At 39.5% G+C, this 18,184-nt stretch overlaps 1 long non-coding RNA gene across 2 annotated transcripts in view; it reads left to right on the top strand.

Moving 5' to 3' along the window:
* Window positions 1-12,681, top strand: part of LOC128655459 (uncharacterized) — a 102,964-nt gene extending 90,283 nt beyond the window's left edge. For both annotated transcript variants that reach the window (XR_008401807.1, XR_008401808.1), the window contains exon 3: window positions 12,405-12,681. This is a non-coding gene — a long non-coding RNA (uncharacterized LOC128655459). The remainder of the gene's footprint in view (window positions 1-12,404) is intronic.
* Window positions 12,682-18,184: the final 5,503 nt, after the last annotated feature.

The following is an 18,184-nucleotide window of genomic DNA, read 5'->3' as shown; positions in this document are numbered from 1 at the left end:
TTTAGAAAAAAGAATCAATTGAAAAACTCAGGTAAAAATGTTTTTTTCTTTTTTTTTTAATGCATTTCCCAAATATGAAACTGACAGTCTGCATAAAAGGAAATATACTGATAAACCTGAATCATGGCAAATATAAGTATAAACATATATTTAGAACTTTATATACAAAGCTGGAAGTGTCTTAAATAAATTAAACATACTTACCAAAAGACACTCATCCACATATAGCCAAAGCAGTACTGAAATGAGAATCAGTAGAGGTAATAGTATATAAGAGTATATCGTCCATCTGAAAAGGGAGGTAGGAGATGAATCTCTACGACCGATAACAGAGAACCTATGAAATAGATCCCCGTTAGGATGACCATTGTATTCAATAGGTGATACTCCCTTCACATTGAGCTCACATTCTACTGGCTGATTGGAACAGCCAATAGAATGCAAGCTCAATCCAATTGGCTGATTGGATCAGCCAATAGGATTTTTTCTACCTTAATTCCGATCTTGGATGACGTCACTTAAAGGTACCATCATTTAGTCGTCGGATGAAGACAGAAGAGGATGCTCTGCGTCGGATGTCTTGAAGATGGACCCGCTCCGCTCCGGATGGATGAAGATAGAAGATGCCGTCTGGATGAAGACTTCTGCCCATCTGGAGGACCTCTTCTTCCCGGCTTGGATGAAGACTTCTGCCCGTCTGGAGGACCACTTCTGCCCAGTTGGGCGAAGACGTCTCAAGGTAGGGTGATCTTCAAGAAGTTAGTGTTAGGTTTTATTAAGGGGGGATTGGGTAGGTTTTAGAGTAGGGTTGGGTGTGTGGGTGGTGGGTTTTAATGTTGGGGGGCATTGTACTTTTTTTTACAGGTAAAAGAGCTGATTACTTTGGGGTATGCCCTGCAAAAAGCCCTTTTAAGTGCTATTTGTAATTTAGTATAGGGTAGGGATTTTTTATTATTTTGGGGGTCTTTTTTATTTTATTAGGGGGATTAGATTAGGTGTAATTAGTTTAAAAAACTTGTAATTATTTTATTATTTTCTGTAATTTAGTGTTTGTTTTTTTGTACTTTAGTTTATTTTATTTAATTGTAATTAATATAATTTAATGTAGGGAATTTATTTAATTATAGTGTAGTGTTAGGTGTAATTGTAACTTAGGTTAGGTTTTATTTTACAGGTAAATTTGAATTTATTTTAACTAGGTAGCTATTAAATAGTTAATAACTATTTAATAACTATTCTACCTAGTTAAAATAAATACAAACTTGCCTGTAAAATGAAAATAAACCCTGAGATAGCTACAATGTAACTATTAGTTATATTGTAGCTAGCTTAGGGTTTATTTTATAGGTAAGTATTTAGTTTTAAATAGGAATAATTTAGTTAATTGTAGTAATTTTATTTAGATGTATTTAGATTATATTTAAGTTAGGGGGGTGTTAGGGTTAGAGTTAGATTTAGGGGTTAATACATTTAATATAGTTGCAGCGACGTTGGGGGCGGCAGATTAGGGGTTAATAAATGTAGGTAGGTGGCGGTCGATGTTAGGGACGCCAGATTAGGGGTTAATAATATTGAACTAGTCTTTGCGATGCAGGAGTACGGCGGTTTAGGGGTTAATATATTTATTATAGTGGCGGAGATTTCCGGTTCGGCAGATTAGGGGTCAAAAAATTTATTATAGTGTTTGCGATGTGTGGGGGGGCTCGGTTTAGGGGTTAATAGGTAGTTTAAGGGTGTACTTTTTAGCACTTTATTTAAGAGTTTTATGTTACGGCGTTAGCCCATAAAACTCTTAACTACTGACTTTTAAATGTGGTACCAGTCTTGACAGGAGAGGGTGTACCGCTCACTTTTGGTCAGACTTGTAATACCAGCGTTAGGAAAATCCCATTGAAAATATAGGATACGCAATTGACGCAAGTGGATTTGCGGTATGTTCAAGTCTGGCCAAAAAAGACTCGTAATACCAGCGGGCGTTAAAAATTGACCTCGCATTCTATTGGCTCATCCAATCAGCCAATCAGATTGAAGTTCAATCCAATTGGCTGATTAAATCAACCAATTGGATTTTTCCTACCTTAATTCTGATTATTGATTCCTATCAGCCAATCGGAATTCGAGGGTTGTTGTGGGTTGTAATGTTGGGGGGGGGATTGTAAAAGAGCTGATTACTTTGGGGCAATGCCCCGCAAAAAGCCCTTTTAAGGGCTGGTAAAAGAGCTGATTACTTTGCAATTTAGTTTAGGGTAGGGAATGTTATTATTTTGGGGGGCTTTTTTATTTTAGTAGGGGGCATAGATTAGGTGTAATTAGATTAAAATTCTTGTAATTTTTTTATTTTTTGTAATTTAGTGTTTGTTTTTTTGTATTATAGTTTAGTTTATTTAATTATATTTTAGTTTAGATAATTGTAGTTAATTTGTTTAATTAATTTATTTATAGTGTAGTGTTAGGTGTATTTGTAACTTAGGTTAGGATTTATTTTACAGGTAATTTTGTACTTATTTTAACTAGGTAGCTATTAAATAGTTATTAACTATTTAATAGCTATTCTACCTATTTAAAATAAATACAAAGTTGCCTGTAAAATAAATATAAATCCTAAAATAGCTACAATGTAATTATTAGTTATATAGTAGCTATATTAGGGTTTATTTTATAGGTAAGTATTTAGTTTTAAATAGGATTAATTTATTTAACCCCTTAGTGACCAGAGCACTTTTCCATTTTCTGTCCGTTTGGGACCAAGGCTATTTTTACATTTCTGCAGTGTTTGTGTTTAGCTGTAATTTTCCTCTTACTCATTTACTGTACCCACACATATTATATACCGTTTTTCTCGCCATTAAATGGACTTTCTAAAGATACCATTATTTTCATCATATCTTATAATTTACTATAAAAAAAATATAAAATATGAGGAAAAAATGGAAAAAAACACACTTTTTCTAACTTTGACCCCCAAAATCTGTTACACATCTGCAACCACCAAAAAACACTCATGCTAAATAGTTTCCAAATTTTGTCCTGAGTTTAGAAATACCCAATGTTTACATGTTCTTTGCTTTTTTTTTGCAAGTTATAGGGCAATAAATACAAGAAGCACTTTGCTATTTCCAAACCACTTTTTTTCAAACTTAGCGCTAGTTACATTGGAACACTGATATCTTCCAGGAATCCCTGAATATCCCTTGACATGTATATATTTTTTTTTAGAAGACATCCCAAAGTATTGATCTAGGCCCATTTTGGTATATTTCATGCCACCATTTCACCGCCAAATGCGATCAAATAAAAAAAATTGTTCACTTTTTCACACATTTTGTTACAAACTTTAGGTTTCTCACTGAATTTATTTACAAACAGCTTGTGCAATTATGGCACAAATGGTTGTAAATGCTTCTCTGCAATCCCCTTTTTTCATAAATAGCAGACATATATGGATTTGGTGTTGCTTTTTGGTAATTAGAAGGCCGCTAAATGCCACTGCGCACCACACGTGTATTATGCCCAGCAATGAAGGGGTTAATTAGGGAGCATGTAGGGAGCTTGTAGGGTTAATTTTAGCTTTATTGTAGTGTAGTAGACAACCCTAAGTATTGATCTAGGCCCATTTTGGTATATTTCATGCCACCATTTCAACGCCAAATGCGATTAAATAAAAAAAAAAGTAAAATTTTTCACAATTTTAGGTTTCTCACTGAAATCATTTACAAACAGCTTGTGCAATTATGGCACAAATGGTTGTAAATGCTTCTCTGGGATCCCCTTTGTTGAGAAATAGCAGACATATATGGCTTTGGCGTTGCTTTTTGGTAATTAGAAGGCCGCTAAATGCCGCTGCGCATCACACGTGTATTATGGCTAGCAGTGAAGGGGTTAATTAGGTAGCATGTAGGGAGCTTGCAGGGTTAATTTTAGCTTTACTGTAGAGATCAGCCTCCCACCTGACACATTACACCCCCTGATCCCTCCCAAACAGCTCTCTTCCCTCCCCCACCCCACAATTGTCCCCGCCATGTTAAGTACTGGCAGAAAGTCTGCCAGTACTAAAAAAAAAAGCTATCCTTGATAAAACATAAATAAAAAAAAATGCATATTTACATATGCTGCTCTGGAGGATCCCCCCTTAGCCCCCAACCTCACTGATACCCCCCAAACAGCTCTTTACCCATCCCCCTCTAACTTATTAGTAGCCATCTTTGGTACTGGCAGCTGTCTGCCAGTACCCAGTTTATAGTAAAACCTTGTTTTATTATTTTTTTAAAATAATTTTCTGTAGTGTAGCTTGCCCCCCCCAAAAGACCAACCCACCACCCCTCCCAGATCTCTTAGATCGATATATATATATATTTGGCAATCACTGCCACTTTTCCCCCATACATGTTCTGTAGTGTAGCGGTTCCCACCCGCTTCCTACCCCCGCGCGCGCGCGCGCGCGCGCACCCGGCGTTCCCGCCCACGATCCCGCCCCCCGCCACATCATACGGCCCATCGATGGCCGCCCACCCGCCTCCCAGACTGGCTCCCACCCACCAACGAAACCGGCCATCGATGTCCGGTACAGAGAGGGCCACAGAGTGGCTCTCTCTGCATCGGATGGCCAAGGGGGGTTATTGCAGGATGCCTCGATGTTGAGGCATCACTGCAATAACCGGAAAGCAGCTGGAAGCGAGCAGGATCGCTTCCAGCTGCTTTCCAGACCAAGGACGTACGCCACACGTCCTCGGTCATTAAGTGTATTTTTTTAGAGGACGTGTGGCGTACGTCCTTGGTCGTTAAGGGGTTAATGATAGTAATTTTAGTTTGTTTTATTTAAATTATATTTAATTTAGGGGGGTGTTAGGGTTAGGGTTAGACTTAGGTTTAGGGGTTAATAACTTTATTATAGTAGCGGCGACGTTGGGGGCGGGAAATTAGGGGTTAATAATTGTAGGTAGGTGTCGGCGATGTTAGGGAGGGCAGATTAGGGGTTAATACAATTTATTATAGTGTTTGCGAGGCGGGAGTGTGGCGGTTTAGGGGTTAATACATTTATTATAGTGGCGGCGATGTCCGGTCGGCAGATTAGGGGTTAATAAGTGTAGGTAGGTGGCGGCGACATGGGGGGGGCAGATTAGGGGTTAATAAATATAATGTAGGTGTCGGCGATGTTAGGGACAGCAGATTAGGAGTTCATAAATATAATGTAGGTGGCGGTGGTGTCCGGAACTGCAGATTAGGGGTTAATAATAAAATGCAGGTGTCAGCGATAGAGGGGGCGGCAGATTAGGGGTTAATAAGTGTAAGGTTTGGGGTGTTTAGACTCGGGGTTCATGTTAGGGTGTTAGGTGTAGACTTAGAAAGTGTTTCCCCATAGGAAACAATGGGGCTGCGTTAGGAGCTGAACGCTGCTTTTTTGCAGGTGTTAGGTTTTTTTACAGCCAGCTCAGCCCCATTGTTTCCTATGGGTATATCGTGCCTGAGCACGTTTTTCCAGCTTACCGCTACCGTAAGCAACGCTGGTATTGAGGGTTTAAGTGGAGCTAAATTTTGCTCAACGCTCACTTTTCTGAGGCTAACGCAGCCATTCAGAAAACTCGTAATACCAGCGTTGTCTTAAGGGTGCGCTGGGGAAAAAAGGAGCGTTAGAGCCGCAGGTTTTTACCGACAAAACTCTAAATCTAGGCACTAGTGTTTTTTTTATTTTTTTGTAATTTTAGATTTTTTATTTTTTTTTCGAAGTGTTAGTTTTTTTAAAATTTGTAATTTAGATTTTTTAATTGGTAGTATTTTTTTATTTTATTAGAATAGTTAGGTTAATTTATAGTTTAATATTAGTTTTTTTTATTTATTTCACAGGTAGGTTTTTATTTATTTAAATATAGTTAAATTGTAATTTTAATTTAAAGTTATGGGGGTGTTAGATTTAGGAGTAAATAGTTTAATTTAGTGTTTTGTGATGTGGGGTGCTAATAGGATGTTTAGGGGTTAATAGGTTTATTTAGTGGCAGAGATGTGGGAGGCCGGAGGTTTAGGGGTTAATAGATTTATTTAGTTGCAGAGATGTAGGAGGTTGGAGGTTTAGGGGTTAATAACCTTATTATAGTGTCGGCGATGCCGGGGAGCGGCGGAATAGTGGTTAATAACTTTATTATAGTGGCGGGGATGTCAGCGAGCGGCGGAATAGGGGTTAATAGCTTTATTATAGTGGCGGTGATGTCAGGGAGCGGCGGATTAGGGGTTAATAACTTTTATTAGTGGCGGCGATGTCGGGAGTGGCAGATTAGGGGTTAATAACTTTGTTTAGTGGTGGCGATGTCAGGGACGGCAGATTAGGGGTGTTTAGACTTGGGGTTTATGTTAGGATGTTTAAATGTAACTTTTTTCCCCATAGACATAAAAGGGGTTGTGTTAAAGAGATTTTTCATTTCGCACTTCAGGTGTTAGTTTTATTTCTAACACTCTCTCCCCATTGATGTCTATGGGGGAAAGCGTGCATGAGCATGTCCCAGCAGCCCTTGGATTTTGTGCAGTATGGAGCTTAAAGGGACACTGAACCCTAAAAATTTTCTTTCGTGATTCAGATAGAGCATGACATTTTAAGCAACTTTCTAATTTACTCCTATTATTAAATTTTCTTAATTTTCTTGGTATCTTTATTTGAAATGCAAGAATGTAAGTTTAGATGCCGGCCCATTTTTGGTGAACAACCTGGGTTGTTCTTGCTGATTGGTAGATAAATTCATCCACCAATAAAAAAGTGCGTTCCAGAGTTCTGAACAAAAAAAAGCTTAGATGCCTTCTTTTTCAACTAAAGATGGCAAGAGAACAAAGAAAAATTGAAAATAGGAGTAAATTAGAAAGTTTCTTAAAATTGCATGCTCTATCTAAATCAAGAAAGAAAAAAATTGGGGTTCAGTGTCCCTTTAACGCCACCATATGGCACGAACAAGGAGGCTTTTCAGTAACTCGTAATGACAGCGCTATGGAGGGTGAAATAACGCAACTTTTTTGCTGTTAGTTTTGCACCCTGTTTAGCGCAACACTCGTAATCTAGGTGAGAGTAACCAACTCTGGATTTCTGTACCATGGGCAGCAATGTGTTAGGAAACAATACAAGAACTACCTGACAACTTCCTAACTGCTTAAAAGCCACCACTACTCTACTGAAGAGATTGACATGGACTCAGCTAAACCCAAATCCTTGCTTGCAGGGAAAAGTCCCCGAAAAAGGAATTAATTTCTTCAGACTCCAAACTTCACCTTCTCCATTGACAGAGGCAAAGAGAATGGCTGGGGATTATGGGTAGGGGAGTGACACTTAACAGCTTTGCTGTGGTGCTCTTTGCCTCCTCCTGCTAGCCAGGAGTGATATTCCCACTAGTAATTGAATGACGTTGAGGACTCTCCATATCTTAGTAAAGAAAAGTAATTCTAAAAGGAATACACGTTAAAAGCTTTATTATATGGGGCGGAGTTAACCGCCGAGCTAAGCAGTTGCAGTTTTTGGGAGCTCCGTGACTTTCCACTGAAATTTTCGAATTTTGAGTTGAAATCAATGTACGTCTGGGGTTTTGCTGTTTCTCTTGTTCAGAGAGGGATTGCCTGGTATTTCGGGGCTGGACTGTACTGTGAAGTCAGGATCAGACTGATATGCTTCAGGAAAGTTTGTCTCTGTGAAAGGCACATGTTGAGCAAAAAGAGGCTGCTTCTTGGGTGGTAACTAGCCATAGAACAAGATATTATGCTATTGTTCATTCCCAGGTTGAGAGCTTCTCTCTTTTTATTTATGCAAATTATGACATTTAGGGAAGTCTCCCTAAGTGTGATGCGGGAATCCAGACGTGGACCCGTTGCTCGGTGTGCCTATAGGGATATGGCTGCACCTCACTGAAGAGGCCCACAATAGGCTGAAATGTACATCTGGGGTTTTGCTGTTTCTCTTGTTCAGAGAGGGATTGCCTGGTATTTCGGGGCTGGACTGTACTTTGAAGTCAGGATCAGACTGATATGCTTCCGGAAATTTCTTCTCTGTGAAAGGCACATGTTGAGCAAAAAGAGGCTGCTTCTTGGGTGGCAACTAGCCATAGAACAAGCTATTATGCTATTGTTCTTTCCCAGGTTGAGCGCTTCTCTCTTTTTATTTATGTAAATTATGACATTTAGGGAAGTCTCCCTAAGTGTGATGCGGGAATCCAGACGTGGACCCATTGCTCAGAGTGCCTAGAGGGATATGGCTGCACCTTACTGACGAGGCCCACAATAGGCCGAAACGTACTTCTGGGGTTTTGCTGTTTCTCTCGTTCAGAGAGGGATTGCCTGATATTTTGGGGCTGGACTGTACTGTGAAGTCAGGATCAGACTGATATGCTTCAGGAAAGTTCTCTGTGAAAGGCCCATGTTGAGCAAAAAGAGGGTGCTACTTAGGTGGTAACTAACCATAGAACAAGCTATTATGCTATTGTTTGTTCCCAGGTTGAGCACTTCTCTCTTTTTATTTATGGGTTCAAATCACCTCAGAACACTATATTCTGGTCATCTAGCCATCTATACTAGTTTCTGGTTTTGGATCACGGCTGGTTTCACGGATCCTTTGATACCATATCACTTCTAAACCGCGGCTGCGGCCTATCACGGAACTCTGAACAGACTACAAGGACAGATCACCGCTTCCACCCCATCTCCTACCTACACACTACCCATGCTGCTCCGGAGGTTCGGGGCTCCGCTCCGGAGGCTAGCGCACCTAGAGTAGGCCTTGGCTCTGAACAGTATACTGAGAAGGACCATCGATCACACCCTTCTTCCAACTATACCCTGCCTACGCTACTCTGGAGGCTAGTGCAACTAGTGTGGGTCTTAGCTATTGTACGGCTTTCTGAAAATTATGGGAGAGGCTGGACTAACTGAATGAAAGAATGCGAGGAGCACAGGTGCAAATGAGTTGCAACAAAAAAGGGTTTATTGAACAAACTAATAATGTTACAGCGCAAATGAGTGAAAATAACACACAGTGGTGAGTCAGTGACAAACCAAAGCGAACAGTGTGAGGGGGGGGGATAAAAACGTCCTCCCCAGGGTTAATACATGACAAAGTAAATCTACTGTTAGAAGCAGACTGCAAAAATAGACAGGTATACGCGTTTCAGCAGATTGCCTTACTCATTACCTGGTTAAAAATGTCTGTATGTGCTCTTTAAAAAGACTAGCAGTCAGCTTCCCATTGGTTGCAATGGACCCACCCCTTATTGCAAAAAAACAATCAAAAAGTACTATTTAGTACACAGAAAATTTAAATGATAATACAGTGTTTACTTTGAAACTCCTAATGTGATTATAGCATTCAAATTAACTAACCTCCACTGCTTAGATTATAGGAGACACAGATTTATCTGAATTTATCAACTACCTATGTATAAATATACATATATAGTGTAATGAGGTAATGTATTGAATTCAGTTTAAAGGTTTACAATCTTGCTATGTCTTGTGTTTCATGGATAGTGCTCAGTTCACCAGTTCTCTCCCGCTCTAAATAGAACTTCTGCTTCCATGTATTCTGAAATATAACATGAAAATATATATATATATATATATAAGACATGCTATAAATGACATTAAAAAGTATAGATACCTAAATAGCAAGATAAACAATGCAATGAATGCACAGATTAAGAACAACAACAACAAATAGGATAATGGATAATAATGGGGAACAGAGGGAGCGGTGAACTATTCTGTTTTATATCCTATTCCTTCCATGAGCAAGTGGAACCACATACTCAGTTCCAGACAAGGAGGAGGAGAGGGACAGGACCTGGGGCTAGAGGAGAATTAAGTTCACAAAAAGTAAAAGTATATGATTCACCAAAATTTTATTAAATCATATTCAGAGTTAAGAAGAGGCATACAGACAACTGGGCAATCCAGATGATTATGCCACTCTGGCAGGTGACCCTACTAGGCTGTACCGGTGGCAGTTGGCCTCCCTTGTAGATAATGGAGTAGAAATGGGTATTATAGATGATAATAATAATTATCTGATTGTGTCTAATCCAGCAACACCAACCTTTAATCATCTACCTAAGGTCCACAAGTCTGTGGAAAATGTGCAGGGGAGGCCTATTGTTAGTGGTATCGGCTCTCTCTTGGAGCACCTGTCAGAGTGGCTTGATCAGGTACTCCAGCCAATGGTGAGCTCCTTGTGGAGCTTTCTTTCGGATACCAAGCATGTTCTCAATCTCCTCTCGCGTGTGGAGTGGGGTGAAGATTTTGTATGGGTAACTGCTGACGTTAGGTCACTTTATACATCCATCCCGCACGAGAGGGGATTGGAGGCCATTCGCTTCTTTATGGAAAAACACTATGGGTCAGACTCTTCCTTTGTGGACTATGTGGTAGAGGTCACTCATTTCCTACTGAGCCACAATTATTTTGAATTTGAGGGGGATTTCTTTCTCCAGAGACGTGGGACAGCTATGGAGGCGAAGTTTGCCCCCTCCTATGCCAACCTGTTCATGGGTTGGTGGGAGCTGTCCCACGTCTTTGGAGACAGTAATCCCCACAAAGAATGTATCATTTGGTATGGCCGGTTTATAGATGACCTCCTGTTTATATGGAGGGGCAATAGACCAGACCTACATGTCTTTTTGGAAAGTCTAGATGATGAAGCATGGGAATCCACTTTACCCACAAAGTGCAGAGTAGGAGTATTAACTTTCTTGATGTAACATTGACAGGTAAGCCAGGGCAGACTATAGCCTCAGAAACCTATCGAAAGCTGATCTCGGGCAACTCCCTTTTGCATGCAAAGAGTTGCCACCCGCAAGGAGTATTTAGGGGGGTCGCAAAAGGGCAGTTCATCCGCCTAAAGAGAAACTGCAGTGATGCAGCAGTTTACAGTAAACAGGCGGATGATCTAGAGAGAAGGTTTAGGGAGAGAGGTTATGGGAGTACAGTTATCTCCAGAGCCAGGAATGTTGTTGAAGGTATACCCTGGGACAGACTCCTTGGACCCTCTAGAACTCCAAGAGGGAGACTGAACCCACAAAACAAGGTAGATGACAAGATTACTTTTCTTACGGAATACTCCAAACAATATGATGACATTTGTCATATTCTGAAAAGAAATTTTAGCATGTTGTCTGCTGATGACAAATTGAAGGAGGTAGTAGAGAAAGGTCTGAGAGTATCCTATAAGAAAAACAAAACTATAGGTAACATAATAGCACCTACCAGGTTGAGGAAATCAAGCCAGAATGTATCATCATGGTTGAGCTGTAAGGGCACCTTTCCCTGCCATCATCGCACTTGTGTGGCATGCGAGAAGGTGACGACAGGAAATCAGTTCAATTCATTGACAACTGGCCAGGTATTTGAGATAGACTCATGTCTCAACTGTAGATCTACCTATGTGGTATATGTCATCAGTTGTAGAAATTGTTCCCTTCAATATGTGGGTCTCACGACCAGGGAGGCCAGGGTCCGTATAAAAGAACACCTGGCAGATATTAGGGCTGGAGTACTGTCCACCCCTTTGGTACAACACTTTTTATGTACACACTCCAAAGACACTTCTACCTTCTCTTGGACCATCATAGAAAAGGTTCCCCCACTCAAAGGAGGACAGGACAGGAACCGAAGGCTAGGGGAGAGAGAAGTGTTTTGGATCTTCAAATTGAGGACAAGGGTCCCTGAGGGCCTTAACTCTGAATATGATTTAATAAATTTTTGGTGAATCATATACTTTTACTTTTTGTGAACTTAATTCTCCTCTAGCCCCAGGTCCTGTCCCTCTCCTCCTCCTTGTCTGGAACTGAGTATGTGGTTCCACTTGCTCATGGAAGGAATAGGATATAAAACAGAATAGTTCACAGCTCCCTCTGTTCCCCATTATTATCCATTATCCTACATGTTCACTAAAGCGAACCCATTGGTTGGGCAGTATAAAGCCTTCAAGTGGTAGACGCAGTATTATCCTGTTAAAATATGGCACCTACTGTCTTAATATGAGCCAGCATACGGACAGATAGTAAAATTAATACCTGATATCTAGTAATGCAGTAAGGAAGACAGCTCTGCAAATAACAGATAGGTCCATACACAGTGGTCATACTGCACATTAGGCACTACCGACATTATAACTATTGCATATTGTCGCAGGAACATAATCCTTTATTTATATATATTATTATTTTTTATTTTTTTTGGGCCTTTGTTTTTGTTTTGTTCAGCTTGTAGTTGTAATCAATGGTCTCTGCATGAAGTCCCTGAATTTATTTTCATGCAGGTTTCAATTTGTTGTTGTTGTTCTTAATCTGTGCATTCATTGCATTGTTTATCTTGCTATTTAGGTATCTATACTTTTTAATGTCATTTATAGCATGTCTTATATATATATATTTTTTCATGTTATATTTCAGAATACATGGAAGCAGAAGTTCTATTTAGAGCGGGAGAGAACTGGTGAACTGAGCACTATCCATGAAACACAAGACATAGCAAGATTGTAAACCTTTAAACTGAATTCAATACATTACCTCATTACACTGTATATGTATATTTATATATAGGTAGTTGATAAATTCAGATAAATCTGTGTCTCCTATAATCTAAGCAGTGGAGGTTAGTTAATTTGAATGCTATAATCACATTAGGAGTTTCAAAGTAAACACTGTATTATCATTTAAATTTTCTGTGTACTAAATAGTACTTTTTGATTGTTTTTTTGCAATAAGGGGTGGGTCCATTGCAACCAATGGGAAGCTGACTGCTAGTCTTTTTAAAGAGCACATACAGACATTTTTAACCAGGTAATGAGTAAGGCAATCTGCTGAAACGCGTATACCTGTCTATTTTTGCAGTCTGCTTCTAACAGTAGATTTACTTTGTCATGTATTAACCCTGGGGAGGACGTTTTTATCCCCCCCTCACACTGTTGGCTTTGGTTTGTCACTGACTCCCCACTGTGTGTTATTTTCACTCATTTGCGCTGTAACATTATTAGTTTGTTCAATAAACCCTTTTTTGTTGCTCATTTGCACCTGTGCTCCTCGCATTCTTTCACTTTGTTCCTATTGGCCTCCTTGAGAAAGCACAGGTGGGAGGTGAGCGCAATACTCTGACCGCTTAGCCTGCTCATTGTCAGGGACGTTTGGAGAGGAGGAGTCATGCACCGCACTGACAGAGGAAGTTGTTTTGGGAGCTGCACAATACAGACTTACCGAGGAGACACAGACCACACTGTAGCAATTGGCAAACAGAGGACGATTCCCGGTGGGTGTCAGCAGGATTGAAGGTACAAGTTTGCTCTAACCTTACAGCTCTGCACACGTTTGTGATCTCTTGTGATCTGTATACACATACATATTTATTGCGGTGTGACAGTTAAAACGAGGTACTGGTCTGACAAGGAAACAGACGGTACCTCACTTCTCCTAAATCAGTGCTCAGGACTGTCTCTAAGAGCACTGTGCATACGCGAGCTGCTTATTTTAACACAGTTTCTAAGCAATTCATTGGTGTTAGCACACCGCGCCATAGGTCACTCTCCCCCACTGTTTTTTCCTTAATTTGGATTTTTTACATACATTTAATGGACTAACTGAACACCAGCCAGGATAGAGCGGCCGAGCCGCGGTTGTGGCCTAGCATGGGTCTCAAAGCTAACCACGCAGGATATTTCTTAGTGCCAGTAGCCCCTTTACTAACCTGGCAGTCCCAGGGCCCTGAAGGAAAGAGGGAAGGGTAAATCAGACTTCTACGGGGATACCTGAATCCACCAGCCATAATAACCTAGACACGCATTATATCACAGGTCCTGTACACACTGGATTACCATAGTCACACTTAACAGCACTCTCTCTCCCCCATTTCCCACCTGCATGCCACAGGTGGGTCATATCATCTGATCCCTTCTCCGACTTTGTCAATAGTAGACAACCTTCCCTTGGAGTGGAGTGTTCACCCATACCACTAACCTACTGGACCCCAATAATTCCAACTCATAAACCAGATAAGGGACAACTGAAGACCCTCAGATTGCAGAGTTACTAGATAATTCCATTGGCATCCTACAGGGATCTGATTTGAGAATAGGAGAATTTCTCAGCTCATTAGTTCTGACACCTTACATTCCTACCAAGAAGATACAAAACATAGAGATGTAATTCCTACATGTCTCTAACATGGTAGTCCTAATGGAAAGTTGCTTGATCAGCCTCTATATGCTACTGACCTACAGAGCCACAAATATGAAATTAACCCAGGTGCATTGCCTTAACAACTAATGACTACTCCTACAAATTTATGGGTACCCTATACCAATACTAAGAAGCAGCATATCATATAGAAGCAGAGCAGCAATTATCTCCCGCAAAGATTAAACATAGAGAGGATGGTACCTCCAAGCAATTCCAATGGCGCACAGTCAAAGAAGAAAATAAAAGCTACCCCACAACCAGAAAAAAAAGTCATGGATCACTTCTACTTAAATCCATCTACGCAGCCAGATGGCTCAGAAGATGAACTCTCACACTCAAATATTCCCCTTGAGAACAATCTAAAAGCCTCCCTAACATTTTCCGTAGTAACAAAGGGGTAATATCTGAGGACTTGTCATCCATGCTAGGTACAATCAAAATGTTATTAGCTGACCATCATGACTCTTTATCAAAGAAATTTGAAAAGTCATCTGCAAAGCTTAAACGTGACATTGCCTCCATAGGACCTCATCATTGATCATACAAATCTTCTAGCCTACTCCGAGAATTTGTCCTCACAAATATCCTCCCTTGAGGTGAAGCTTGCAGATCTAGAGGATAAGTCAAGGAGAAAAAACTTATGAGTCAGGGGAATTCCCGAAACAATCCTCCCACCGGACCTGGAAACATATTTGAAAGAACTCTTTAGGAAGATGGTGCCGGAGGCCACTGACTCGGACCTAATGATTGACAGAGCTCACAGAGGGGTTCGACCTCGGGCAATAACAGCGGATAAACCGAGAAATGTTGTACTCCGTCTCCATTACTTCTCCTTCAAAAATAAGCTAATAAATGTAAATATGAAAAACAAAACACTCCCTGAAAAGTTTGAACAGGTACAGATCTTTCCAGACCTCTCAACCCATACTTTATTATTGAGAAGGACATATGCTAATTATACCAAAATCCTCAGAGCACACAACATTAGATATTATTAGGGTTTCCTATTGAAACTCCTTATTACCAAGGATAGTCAACAATACACAGCCTCAACCCCACAATAAGTTAAGAAATTACTACAAAAATGGAAGCTACACCCAGATGAACCGGATGAACCTGCTGCCTTGTTTTCTTGGACAACTGCCCTAAGAGTCAACACTCCAGAATGGCAATCCCTTCCTCACAGAGCACCTCACTCTGCTAGGAGACCAACAGGCATGCCACGCCAACTGGCATAAGAACTTATCCTTTCTGGACTTTCAGAACTTACATTACTCCCTACCCTATTAATTGAGGCTACTTACAGAAAACCTCATTACGTATCCTTGAATTGACACCAGCAGCGGGCAGGAGATACATATCCTCCGACCCCCCAATAATGTTTGTTGTTATATGATGTTGCTTGAATTGTTGCTCTGATGTTTACAGGTTGATAGCTGAAACTCCATAGAGAGATCCCATCGATTTCCTCTATTTATTTCAGCCTATAGTTAGTTGTTAAGTAATTATTTTATTTTTTTATTTCTGTTTTTTTTCTTTTTGGTATTGTCTTTACTTGATACAGAATACTTGTCCAAACATAAATATGCACCCAAGGTCCGATCTAACTATAAGCAATAGCTCTAACTTATATTCATATAAATTCTCCCATTTCTACGAGGTATACTATTAAGTTAACACTGCTGATCCGCAAAAATAGCCACTTGCCCCTGGTCCGATCATGATATGGTTATCCCCCACTACTCCAGATAATGTGGCTCGCTCATGGCTAATCTAGGACTACCTAATAGCTGATCCTTGGACTGCACAAACAGCTGCAGACTTACAGGAGTTCTTTGACCTAAATGACAATAGCACAGTTTCAGAAGAAACCCTTTGGGCCTCCATGAAGGTATATGCTAGAGGGACACTAATTAAGAGAGCAGCACAAATTCGAAGAGACAGTGGAGCCACATTGGCACAACTATTCGGGGACCTCAGGAATGTAGAAAAACATAATTTATGTAAGAAATTACCTGATAAATTAATTTCTTTCATAGTGGCAAGAGTCCATGAGCTAGTGACTTATGGGATATACATTCGTACCAGGAAGGGGCAAAGTTTCCCAAACCTCAAAATGCCTATAAATACACCTCCCACCACACTCATACCTTAGTTTAACGTATAGCCAAGTAGTGAGGTAAAAAAAGCATACAAAAAGAGGAACTGGAAAAAATAATGTGCTTTTATACAAAAAAATCATAACCACCAAAAAATAGGGTGGGTCTCATGGACTCTTGCCACTATGAAAGAAATTAATTTATCAGGTAAGTTCTTACATAAATTATGTTTTCTTTCATGAGCTAGTGATGTATGGGATATAATACCCAAGATGTGGAAATCCACAGAGTTACTAGAGAGGGAGGGAAATAAAATAAAAGCGTTTGGCAAGAGTAGAAATAGTTTTAAGAAAAAATGAGAAAAGCGCTGAAAAATGGTAGATGCGCCACAAAAAGAAAACAGAAAGATTAATAAAATCCCCAAGATAATATTAACAAGGTGTATAGAAAAAAGTCAAGTCTTTCTGCGCTAGAGGTAAAGGATTTTACACTACAGCTAAATCAAAAATGGGCGGATCTCTTTATTGAGGCTACGTGGATAATTACAGATAATATTTATTTAATGCACCAAAAAATATAAGATTTATTTTATAACATACCAGAAAAGAAACTAATTAAAATAATTTTTCTTTTAAAAGGATTCGATTAGGAAACATATAAATGGAAATTATTGGTTAGTATACCAGTGAGTTAGTATACACAGTTAGTTTGTGAACAGAATAGGGCACACATGTGCACAAAACATACTCATATATTGAAAAAGCTAATTGGATACATTATTAATAAGTGTTATAAAAGCCAAGCAGTTTAAATAAAAACCAAGCAGTTTAAAAAACAAGCATTATTAGCGTTAATAAGTGTTATAAAAGCCAAACCATTAGGTAAAAGAACAGCAAAGTTAGTTTGCAAGAGGCTAAACAGATTATTGCTGCAATATATAGTATCCATGAAAGAGCAGTGTTATTGTTAAAGGAGATTCCTTTTCTTGTATGAGTTGTAAACAAAGGATATCCAATATTGTATGTAGGTAAAATAAAAAATAAATATTTTCTTACAGCAAGGAGTTAAAACATAAATTCTGCAGATGGAGTCAGAACTCTATAAATGTAGATAGAGAAAACTTTCTCAAAGTATGCTGGTAATCATATATTTACCGATGTCTATCTGAACTTACAGTTTAGGATCTCTGTAAACAGCTCTGTTTTCAAGGGATCACTACATCGGGTCTCGATGCAGACCGTGGATTGCCCGTCAGCTCTATCACAAAAAGCCGGGTGGAGGAAATGGTCTGATAATACAGACTACAGTGGCCTCACTGGACCAATAAAAAAGCAACGCGTTTCAAATAAGTCCTTTCTCAACCTTTTTGCCCAAACACTAAATTAGCCACAGGTAAAGGATACTACTTCTTAAACCTAGAAGAAGGATTAAAAGAAGAACCAGGTTTAGACCATTCTTTAGTTATCATATCAGAGATAGCATCTGGAATAGAAAAAACCTCAGAAGTAACCTCAGGAGGTTTAAAAACAGAATTTAAATGTTTACTGGCTTTGCTTTCAAGAGGACTAGACTCTTCAATACCCAAAGTAAACAAAACTTCCTTCAACAAAGAACGAGTATAATTAATCTTAAAAAGATAGGAAGATTTGTCAATTTCAGTGTCTGATGCAGGATCCTCTGAACCAGAGAGATCCTCATCAGCAGAGGATACTTCAGTATATTGTCAGTCAATACAAATTTCAGCAGATTTATGAGACATTTTAAAAGACCATTTACGCTTATTTGAAGGCGGAATAGCAGACATAGCCTTCTCTATAGCTGCAGCAATATAGTTCGTCACATCTGCAGGAATATCATGTACATTAGACATTGAAGGAACAACAGACAATGTATTTGAACTAA

Source organism: Bombina bombina, chromosome 4 (assembly GCF_027579735.1).
Source record: "Bombina bombina isolate aBomBom1 chromosome 4, aBomBom1.pri, whole genome shotgun sequence".
Taxonomy (NCBI): Eukaryota; Metazoa; Chordata; class Amphibia; order Anura; family Bombinatoridae; genus Bombina; species Bombina bombina.
Note: the sequence above shows the minus strand (reverse complement) of the source record. Positions and strands in the feature narration are given on the sequence as shown.